At 42.8% G+C, this 11,558-nt stretch overlaps 1 protein-coding gene across 1 annotated transcript in view; it reads right to left on the bottom strand.

Moving 5' to 3' along the window:
- Positions 1–5,149: 5,149 nt before the first annotated feature.
- Positions 5,150–11,558, bottom strand: part of LOC134354206 (uncharacterized) — a 45,965-nt gene continuing 39,556 nt past the window's right edge. Inside the window, exons 12-13 of the mRNA XM_063063099.1 lie at positions 5,678–5,755; positions 5,150–5,378 (exon numbers count right to left, since the gene is read on the bottom strand). The gene's annotated coding sequence lies outside the window, so the exon portion shown is untranslated. The remainder of the gene's footprint in view (positions 5,379–5,677; positions 5,756–11,558) is intronic.

Genomic DNA, 11,558 nt, shown 5'->3' with positions numbered 1-11,558 from the left:
TTAAAAGTTGAGAAAAAAACTTCATTGAGTTGTCAGATTCAGCAGCTTCACGCACCCCAATCATTCGAAGATTCTGCCGTCGCATTCTGGATTCTAAGTCAGAGTTTTTAAAGGTCAGAAAGTCAAGTTTCTTCTTCATTACATTAATTGTTTCTTCAATTTTCCCCATCTTGAGTTCACTTTGTTGCGTGGATTTTTGAAGATTAGATATAGCCGACTGATGTTCCGTAATAGATGTTTGTATTTTATCGATTGAATCGGCAATTTTCTGGAAATTAATTGAACTTTCTGCACGAATCAGCTCCGTAATAGAGATTGAAATTTCCCTTTGAATTAGATCCGATATAGCTTTCAAAGTCACCAGTGGTTCAGTCGGAGGAAAATCGGTACCTTTCGGTCTAACCGGAGGTTTGCTGTCCTTCCCATTTTTTCCATTCTTAGACATAGCAGACCTTAAAAGCATCCGATTATCAAAGAGCCCAATTTGTTTCAAAGTATTGTTACAGTCGATGCCTTAATGGTTAGTTAAAATATAGCTGATCATAAAAAGAAAAACTCAGAGGTAATGGAGCGAGTTAAGAACTCAACTTCACTCCATGAGCTCTACCAGAAGTCTCGCAGTCTTCAATTTCTGCATTCACTCAGGGAGTAGAAGTACAGCCAGCTGAACAGACTTTCCAATTTGTGGGCGTGGGGTGGCACGGTAAGCATTTCTGAAGGAGGTGTAACAGCGGTCTGCAATGTGTTGGTTCCTCTGGTACTACAAGTGATTTATTGGAAATAATTATTTAGAGGCGTCTTCAACGAGGCCTGGTTAAAATCCCCTGAAATGATAAGGAGGGCATCAGGATTTGTTGTTTTATGCCTCGAATGTGCAGCTTACAAAACAAAATTCTACACAGTTTTGTATTTGAAGAATTGGGGAATAACTCTGGTCTGATAGTGGTGGTAACACCAATTTGTCATGTTCCATCCACAGTTCCCAGAGATGGAGAGAACAGACTGATGACTCCAGGCCAGTAGCAAAGATGAACATACCAGCAGTAGTGCAGATATTTCAACGTTGCTATTGGAATAGAGGCATGACTGCTTTCAATGAGTGGACGAGACCATCTTCAAGGAATCATCTTCAGATAATTTGGTGGAATATAGATTGTTCAACATTGCTATTGGAATAGAGGCATGAATGCTCTCAAATAACATGTAAACTCAGCGCTGGTAGGAAATTTGAATATTTCAACAATCGTCTGGGTGCGCTGGTTACTGAATAATGCTGGCAGTATTCACAGAACCACCAAGAAGATAATCAGGTGTAATCTACAGAAACATAAATGCAAGCAAAAACTCATGATTTGTTCAACAATTCTCTGTGTGTCCCAGAGAATATTATGAAAGAAAACATTTATTTTCTCCTGAATTCTGATTAGTTGCCTTCTCTTGTTTTCTTTTATGTTCATCAGCCTTTGCCTGGGTGTCCTCTGAAACGAAATAAAGGAAATGTGTCTCTATCAACTCAGGCAATGTAAAAGTGAAAGAACAGTGATTCATAGCCAGAATTTTACCACACGTAAAAACATGTAGCAACAACTGAACTTGAATGTGTTGGTTCCAAAGCAAAATTCCACATACTTTTAAAATGGAGGAATTGTGGAATAATTCCAGTCTGATTATGCTAATTTGGCATGGTCCTATCAATGATATGTAAGTCTGTACAAAAGAGGCACGTGCCTCGAGTCCTGTTGCAAATTTCAACAATCTACCTTGTCGCAGATATCTTGGCAGATGGAATATATACAGTATCTTCAGGAATGTTCCAGACATTAAGCAGGGAATGTCAACAGGAATTTTTAAGGGATTAATGAAAAGTGAATCTCACTTTCTTTACAACAGAAGCCTTGCAATTGTAAATAATATTACTGCAGTTTTTTCACTGGCTTTTCCTTACTTTGTGACGAGAATACACATAAAATTAAGGTGTTTGCTGGCCTGGGTTAGCATCAGTGACATCAGCAAGTGGTCTGCCACCTGCCCTCAGGGGAAGGAGAGATAAGGAACAATGGAGCAGCATCTGGAGATGTGTAATGAAGGGACGTGGGAGAGAGAGCTGTCTGGAGCGGCTCCCCCCTTTGAACCTTGAACTGTTTGAAGTGATGGACAGGCGATACCCCAGCAGGGGGATAAAAAGGGATTGGTTCACTAAGGCAGGACACACACGCCACCCGAGGTAACGAGACCCTGGAAGCGGTGCGCCTCTCACGAGTGGGTGAGAAGTATCAGACAACGGCCAGGGTGGAAAGGTACGATCAGCGGGAACCCGGTGTGTGTCCGCCCTTGCCTGGGTGCCGGGTTCACTGCAGAGGATCGACTGCATCTGGAGGAGGGGTCACAGTCGGTGACCTCAGGTGACATCACCAAGGACCCGCCCAAAAGTTGCTTGTGAGCCATATCACCGGTCTGTGAGTGAAGCCGTTCTGAATGATCAGTTGTTCCTGTTTTCTCTCTCTCTTCCCCCACGTTGTCCATCGCCATGGCAACGATTACTGCGAACTGAACTACGAAACTGGACTGAACTTTGAGTCACTTTGAAATTTGGTCATTTACCCCTAGACAACGATAGAGCTTGATTGATGCTGTTATCTTAATTCTGTGCACATGTGTGTTTATCATCGCTGAACTGTTGCATTTATTATCCTTTCGATTACTGTGTTGCTTGTTTCTTTAATAAAACTTTCTTAGTTCTAGTACTCCAGACTCCAACTGAGTGATCCATTTCTGCTGGTTTGGCAACCCAGTTACGGGGTACGTAACACCCTTAACTCATTTGCATGTTCATTTGGTTTTATTTTTTCTTCTGTTCCATTCAAAACTGTTATCAATATAAGGATATTTTATTTGAGGAATTTAGGGAAATATTCCTTGTGTGTGATGGTAAGGGAATTATGCTGATTACATTCACAGGAATAAAGAGATGGCAATCACATGCAATTTACAGAAGCTGGAAGAAAACCGCTAATTTGTATCGATGACAACATTGACAGAGGCATGACATTTCTGACACTTTCTAAACAGCTGTTTGTCTGTTGTGATTTCATGCATTTCTGTTGTATTGCAGAGTATAGTCAGAGAATAAAGAGTGCTGCCCCAGTAGCAAGCGCCATGAATAAATGATCAAGGCAGGATGTGGATTATTTACATGACTGCTTTTAATCAGTGGACTGGACCGTATTCAAGGAATCATCTTCAGATAATCTGGTGCAATGTAGATTATTCAACTTTGCTATGGAATAGAGTTCTGAATTTTCCAGGCATTAAGCAGGCAATATCTTCAGAAAACAACATACATCAAAGTTGCTGGTGAACGCAGCAGGCCAGGCAGCATCTATAGGAAGAGGCGCAGTCGACGTTTCAGGCCGAGACCCTTCGTCAGGACTAACTGAAGGAAGAGTGAGTAAGGGATTTGAAAGCTGGAGGGGGAGGGGGAGATGCAAAATGATAGGAGAAGACAGGAGGGGGAGGGATGGAGCCGAGAGCTGGACAGGTGATAGGCAGAAGGGGATACGAGAGGATCATGGGACAGGAGGTCCGGGAAGAAAGACGGGGGGGGTGACCCAGAGGATGGGCAAGAGGTATATTCAGAGGGACAGAGGGAGAAAAAGGAGAGTGAGAGAAAGAATGTGTGCATTAAAAAGAGTAACAGATGGGGTACGAGGGGGAGGTGGGGCCTAGCGGAAGTTAGAGAAGTCAATGTTCATGCCATCAGGTTGGAGGCTACCCAGACGGAATATAAGGTGTTGTTCCTCCAACCTGAGTGTGGCTTCATCTTTACAGTAGAGGAGGCCGTGGATAGACATGTCAGAATGGGAATGGGATGTGGAATTAAAATGTGTGGCCACTGGGAGATCCTGCTTTCTCTGGCGGACAGAGCGTAGATGTTCAGCAAAGCGGTCTCCCAGTCTGCGTTGGGTCTCACCAATATATAAAAGGCCACATCGGGAGCACCGGACGCAGTATATCACCCCAGTCGACTCACAGGTGAAGTGATGCCTCACCTGGAAGGACTGTTTGGGGCCCTGAATGGTGGTAAGGGAGGAAGTGTAAGGGCATGTGTAGCACTTGTTCTGCTTACACGGATAAGTGCCAGGAGGGAGATCAGTGGGGAGGGATGGGGGGGACGAATGGACAAGGGAGTTGTGTAGGGAGCGATCCCTGCGGAATGCAGAGAGAGGCGGGGAGGGAAAGATATGCTTAGTGGTGGGATCCCGTTGGAGGTGGCGGAAGTTACGGAGAATAATATGTTGGACCCGGAGGCTGGTGGGGTGGTAGGTGAGGACCAGGGGAACCCTATTCCTAGTGGGGTGGTGGGAGGATGGAGTGAGAGCAGATGTACGTGAAATGGGGGAGATGCGTTTAAGAGCAGAGTTGATAGTGGAGGAAGGGAAGCCCCTTTCTTTAAAAAATGAAGACATCTCCCTCGTCCTAGAATGAAAAGCCTCATCCTGAGAGCAGATGCGGCGGAGACGGAGGAATTGCGAGAAGGGGATGGCGTTTTTGCAAGAGACAGGGTGAGAAGAGGAATAGTCCAGATAGTTGTGAGAGTCAGTAGGCTTATAGTAGACATCAGTGGATAAGCTGTCTCCAGAGACAGAGACAGAAAGATCTAGAAAGGGGAGGGAGGTGTCAGAAATGGACCAGGTAAACTTGAGGGCAGGGTGAAAGTTGGAGGCAAAGTTAATAAAGTCAACGAGTTCTGCATGCGTGCAGGAAGCAGCGCCAATGCAGTCGTCGATGTAGCGAAGGAAAAGTGGGGGACAGATACCAGAATAGGCACGGAACATAGATTGTTCCACAAACCCAACAAAAGGGCAGGCATAGCTAGGACCCATACGGGTGCCCATAGCTACACCTTTAGTTTGGAGGAAATGGGAGGAGCAAAAGGAGAAATTATTAAGAGTAAGGACTAATTCTGCTAGACGGAGCAGAGTGGTGGTAGAGGGGAACTGATTAGGTCTGGAATCCAAAAAGAAGCGTAGAGCTTTGAGACCTTCCTGATGGGGGATGGAAGTATATAGGGACTGGACATCCAAGGTGAAAATAAAGCGGTGGGGGCCAGGGAACTTAAAATCATCGAAAAGTTTAAGAGTTGTTTGCGTTTAAATATCTTCAGAAAATTGCTTGGGATAAAGAATTTGCAGGCCATAGTAGAGGAACAACAATTAATTGTTGCTTCAACTACTTTAGGTATTATGCAATTGCAAGAAAAAGAAACAGACAAAATACTGTAAATGTGTGCAGTTTTTCTGCTTTCATTTCATAAAATTTGTGCCTTAACTTATCTCGAGCTTTGGCTGGTTCTCTTCCTGTGCTTTGTGCATTCGGATCTGAAATCAAAGAAAGGATATGTGAGGAACCTGTGATATAGTGAACATGGATTGTGATGGTGAGACAGATTTTGCATGTTTACATCCATGGTGTGCGATGCTCTGAATTAACATGTAAGCTCAGTGCTGGTAGGAAAGTTGAATATTTAAGCAATCTTCTGGGTGTGCCGGTTACTGAATAATGGTGACACTATTCTCAGAATCAACTAAAAGATAATCGTATGTAATCTACAGAAACTGCAATGCAAGCAAAAGCTCACAAAGTTTTCAACAATTGTGTGTCCCAACAATCATATTACCTTCATTTTCTCCTGAATCCTGGTTAGTCGAATCCTCTTCTTTTCTTTTATGTTCAACAGGCTGTGCCTGGGTGACCTCTGAATCGAAATGTAAAAACATGTAGCAATAACTGAACTTGTATGTGTTGGTTCCAAAGCAAAATTCCAGATATTTTTAAAATAGACGAATTGTGGAAAAATTCTAGTCCAGTTATATGAATTTGGCATGGTCCTATCTATGATATGCGGGTCTGTAGAAAAGAAACAGGTGTCTCAAGTCCTGTTGCAACAGGACGATGCATGATCTGTTGCGAACGTTGCCTCCAGAAAATTAGCGCAGATGACCAGAACATCTACCGAGTTGGTGTACACATAGAATGCAACACCTCACGCAACCACCGGGTATTCACCTTACTATCTGTTGTTTGGGATGGATCCCCACTTCCCCCGGATGCTCTGCTGGGGCAAGAACAGACGGTGGACTGGAAACATGACTGGCTAGCTGTACACCAGAGCCGACTGAGGGATGCACATGCCAGAGCAAAAGAATACTCTGAACAGAAGGCGGCAGAACGCATTGCCTGACAGGAGGACAAAGTGTACTGTCCCAGAGTTGATGTGGATGCACTGATTTACTTGAGGAACAGACCATTAGGCCGTAATGAGATCCAGGATGCTTGGAACTCAACGGTCTCCAGGGTGGTAGAGGTACTGGGCAACACGTACACTGTGGAACCTTGGGAGGGTGGGTCTAGCAAGAGGGCGAACAGGGTAGACATCAGGCCCCGTGAGAACCATCCTGCTCCAGCTACCCGAAGGAGACTGCAAACTCCAGTAACCCAGGCCAGCTCATCCCTGGGGCATGAATCAGATTCTGAGGGTTCAGAAAATGGTATTATTGCGATAAAAGGTATGTCAGAACAGGGTGCACAGAGTCTTGACCCTTGCCTAGACAGCATAGCTTCCGAAAATATGACACCTGGAACTGAGACGGGGAGCTGAGGACAGCTAACGCAGGGGCAGAGGTCGGAAGCCCTCTTGTAGCAGCACTCTGCAGGAGTAAACAAGTAAATGCTGGACAGCACCCCAACCCACATCGCGAACCAAGGTCAGTCCTTGATGAGGTCTCCATAAGTCCAGCAGCAGTTTCTGAGATACTGGCTAGTCTCAGTTCAGTTTTCTTTAGAGAAGCAGTTAAGGAGGTTAAAAGTACCCTTGAAGTGAGCGAGTAATTGAGGACGATTATTTGAATGCAGGGGAGAATATAACTGGGTGACTGTCGGATCTTCTTCAGTATCATTAAAAATGTACTTAGGCATCCATCCATGTAATGCTACAATAGCTGTCTGTGCCTTTAATGGAGACAGTGATGTCATTACGCATGCGCAGGATAGTGGGGAGACCATTTTGTTTTCTGCTGAAGACGCTGGTGGGGCGTTGGAATTGAGTTCCTCCCTGAGACTGGGCATGGTGAGGAAAGGTGAGCATGAATTGATGATGTCCATGTGAATTCATTTATGCTTGTTGGCAGATTGAGACTATCAGTAATTTGACATGTTTTACATGTGGATGCTTTAGATTTTCACGAGTAAAGGCATCGGCGCTGGGTAGCGTGGCTTATGCAAAGTTCCTCACCATCCAAGTAGGCCAGTCTTCCTATAATTTAACTACCAGGCAATACCTTGTAAAAGTTGTGCCAAAGTACTGTCCATATCTGAACTTAAAACTTCTTTGTTTTAACACCAAACTATAATTTCTGTCCAGAAATTATATTTCCTGCATTTTTATTACACTAAATAAGTGCTGCATTTACGCAATTTGCGGAAATGCTAAAGATTGGAGTACTGGCAAAATTTTTTTCTAAAAAACGTTTAGATTAGCTTTTACACATTTTGGTTCAAAAGGAGATTTATGTAAATATCCAATGATGGCTGCCTGCAAACGCTGCAGGTGCCAGGTCGTTGTCACTAGGGATCATGGGAAACGTGATTTGGCTTCAAAGTAGACTCTTCAATCTCGGCAGTGAATCAGAGTGAAGGAAACATCTTCAGCATCAGCAATGGGAAATGAGGCAGGCCTGATCAGAGAGTAAAATATTCTTTCCCAGTTAGGACATATCATGCTGTGTGTGGTTTACGCTTGAGTGCAGGGCTTACTGTTTGTTTTATTGTAAATGAAAAAAATAAGTTATATAGTACATATTTACCACATTTATCAATTAAAAATGAGCTGTCAACACCATAGTGATGTCAAATTGTGTTGAATTACACACAGAAAATGACAATTGAGCTGAAGTTATTTGCATCTTGAAGTATTTGATCCCATTTCATGACTAGTGAGACATCTCAAAGAAATTTGAACAACTTAAAGGATATTGAAACACTATTTATGTGCATTTCACACATAAAGCACACTAAAGGCTTTCAATTAGATATTAAATGGTATTTTATTAGATCTAAAATAATACTTGATAACTCTTCAGTGGAAATGTTTTCACCACCCAAGTGCAGTGAACAGGAAGCAAGTGCTGATTCTTATATTTGAATAGTAAGATGTTAAATGTTTTCATAACCATTAATGATTGCTTTCGAACATCATGTTAACATTATTTAATTTGTACTAAATATACACAATATTAGCAGAACGTACAATGACATTGTTTAAAAAAATACAATGGAACCCGACACAACAAATTGATTTTTGAAACCTAAATAGAAAATTGTGAAATAGTGGTGTGCTAGTTACATTTACGATCTATATTAATAATTTCATTCGGGCTCGTCAGCTGTGTTTCGTAACTCATCTAGGAGAAGAAAAACTCTGATCTCAAACCTCTGCTGTCTTGTAGCTACAGTATATCTGCTCACAGGAATGCTTTGGGAGTAAACCCCATGGGAAAAATCCAGAGCTGGGGTCCCTAAGACAGTCCTGTATTGAGTTCAATGCTGACTGGCAACTCCTGCAATGCTGCTGGTGCCAAACTGTATCAGTCCCTGCAGTTCCTTCGGGTTCATCAGATGTGTGGAGAGGGCGAGCTTGCTACATGGACAACAGCTTCCTCTCCGTACTGTACTGCCCGGGCTTGCATATCTAGACAGCTAGCATGTAACATCCATGGTCAACCCTGACCTACAGAGACCTCATCATCAATGGAGGGAACACAGTATGAGTTATTCAAGTTTATCTAAAAGTCAAAGTACTGGTGAACTTTATCTCTTTAGAAAATGTGAGGTTGTTGTTTTTCACGTTTCGGTTCAAAAGGAGATCTATGTATATATCCAACGATGGCTGCCTGCAGACGCCGCAGCTGCCAGATCCTTGCAACTAGGGATCATGGGAAGTGTGATCCAGCTCTAAAGTATTTTCTTCAATCTGACACAAGAGATTATGTCTGCTGGTTCATCTATAAATTCAGGAGAATTATGGAATGTTATCCATTTTTAAAGATGGACCAAAACATAATTTAACTGGAAATGTTGGTGTGTATTTTTGTGCCTGAATTACAGGTAATAATAAAGTAATGATTTACTAGTCAGTACCAGTATAGACAGTAGAATTGGTTGCCATCATGTTAGGCTTACAGTGGGTGGATGAAATTGTCCATACAAGGTTGTATTTTGTTTCAATTCCTTTTCAGTTTTGATGAGTCTTATAAGAAGTCATCCTAGTGGTAGGTCAAGTGTATTGTTGGAAATTCAAACATTATTTTATATACAAAGTCACAAAGAAGAGAAAATCTGCAGATGCTGGAAATCCAAGCAATACACACACAAAATGCTGGAGGAATTCAGCAGGCCAGGCAGCATCTATGGAAAAGAGAACAGTCGATATTTCAGGTAGAGACCCTTCGGCAGGGTCTGCCAACGTCCTGCAACACTCTACTACAACTTTCTGGCTTCTCAATGTCACATCCCATTTACCACCTCATCCTGAATGCTGAGTGACTGAACCTTCTTGACTAGCCTCCCATGAGGGACTTCGTCAAATGCCTTATTGAAGTCCATGGAGACAATATCCACTGCCTGACCTTCATACATTTTCCTGATAACTTCCTTGAAAAACTCTACAAGATTAGTTAGACATGATGTACCACACACGAAGCTATGCTGACTGTCCTTTATCAGTCCATGACTATCCAAATACTTATATGACCAGTCCCTAAGAATACCTTTTGCTAATTTTCCCGAATTAACGTCAGACTCACTGGCCTATAATTTCCTGTTTTCTGTTTAGAGCCTTTTTAAATAGTGAAACAATATTGGCTATTCTCCAATCGTCTGGTACCTCTCCTGTCTCTAAGGATGTTTTAAATATTTCTGCTAGGGCCCCAGCAATTTCTGTACTTGCCTCCCTTATGTTCCAAGGGAACACCTTCAGGGTTGGGGATTTATCCACACTGATTTACCTCATGACAACAAGCACCTTCTCTTCAGTAATCTGTACAGGGTCCATGAAGTTGATGCTGCTTTGCCTCACATCTTTTGACCTTGTATCCATCTCCGAAGTAAAAATAGATGCAAAGAATGCATTTAAGATCTCCCCCATCTGATTTAGCTCCACACTTGGATTACTATTCTAGTCTTCCAGAGGACCAATTTTGTCCCTCGCAATCCTTTTGCTCTTAACATATCTGTGGAATCCCTTAGGATTCTCTGTCACCTTGTCTGATAGAGCCACCTCATGCCTTCTTTCAGCCTTCCTGATTTCTTTCTTAATGTTTTCCTGCATTTCTTGTACTCCCTTAAGCACCTCATTTGTTCCTACTTGCCTATACCTGCTATGCACCTTTCTCTCTTAATCAATATCTCTTGAAAACCAACGTTCCCTACATTTGCTATCTTTACGGTTTATTCTGTCCGCCATGCACAAGCTTTGCACTATCAAAATTATGCTTTTGAAGGCCTGCCACTTTCCCAGTGCACCATTGCCAGAAAACAGCCTGTCCCCATCCACACTTGCTAGATCATTTCTGATACCATCAAAATTGGCCTTTCTCCAATTTAGAATATCAACCTGCATACCAGGCCTGTCTCTTTGCATATTTCCTTTGAAAATTATGGCATTGTAATCACTGGAAGCAAACCCTACACAAACCTCTGTCAGCTGACTTGTGTGATTCCCTAATAGGATCCAGTATTGTATGCTCTGTCATTCGGACTTCTACATACTGATGAAGGAAACGCTCCAGAACACATTTGACGAACTATCCCATCTAGTCCTTTTATGGTTGGGGTTTCCCAGTCAATATGTGGAAAGTTAAAGTCACCTACTATAACAACCTTATGTTTCTTGCAACAGTTTGGTCATTTGGTCCACTAAATCCCGAAGACTGCTGGGTTGTCTGTAATATAGCCCCATTAACCTGATCATGGCTTTATTTCTCAGTTCTGCTCATAAAACCTCACTAGTCGAGTACTCCAGTCTGTCCTGACGGAGCACTGCTGTGACATCTTCCCTGACTAATAATATCACCACTTCTCCTTTAATCCCCCCCACTCTGTCACGTCTAAAACAATACTACACCAGAATACTGAGTTGCCAATCCTGCCCCTCCTGTAACCAAGTTTCACTAATGACTGCAATGTCATAATTCCAGGTGATGATCCATGCTCTGAGCTCCTGTGATATTTCTTGTGTTGAAATATGTGCTCAGGACACTAGTCGCAGCATGCTCAAACTTTTGATTGTTGACTTTGTCTGAGGTCTAACGAACATCTGCCTCCAGAACCTCTCCACTATCTGTTCTGGCACTCTGATTTCCATTCCCCTGCAACTCTAGTTTAAACCCCACCACACAGTATCAGCAAACCATCCCACTAGGATATTAGTCTATCTCCTGTTCAAATGCAAACCATTCCTTCTGTACAGGTCACACCCTCCCTTGGAAGTAGCCAATGATCCA

Source organism: Mobula hypostoma, chromosome 11 (assembly GCF_963921235.1).
Source record: "Mobula hypostoma chromosome 11, sMobHyp1.1, whole genome shotgun sequence".
NCBI lineage: Eukaryota > Metazoa > Chordata > Chondrichthyes > Myliobatiformes > Myliobatidae > Mobula > Mobula hypostoma.
Note: the sequence above shows the minus strand (reverse complement) of the source record. Positions and strands in the feature narration are given on the sequence as shown.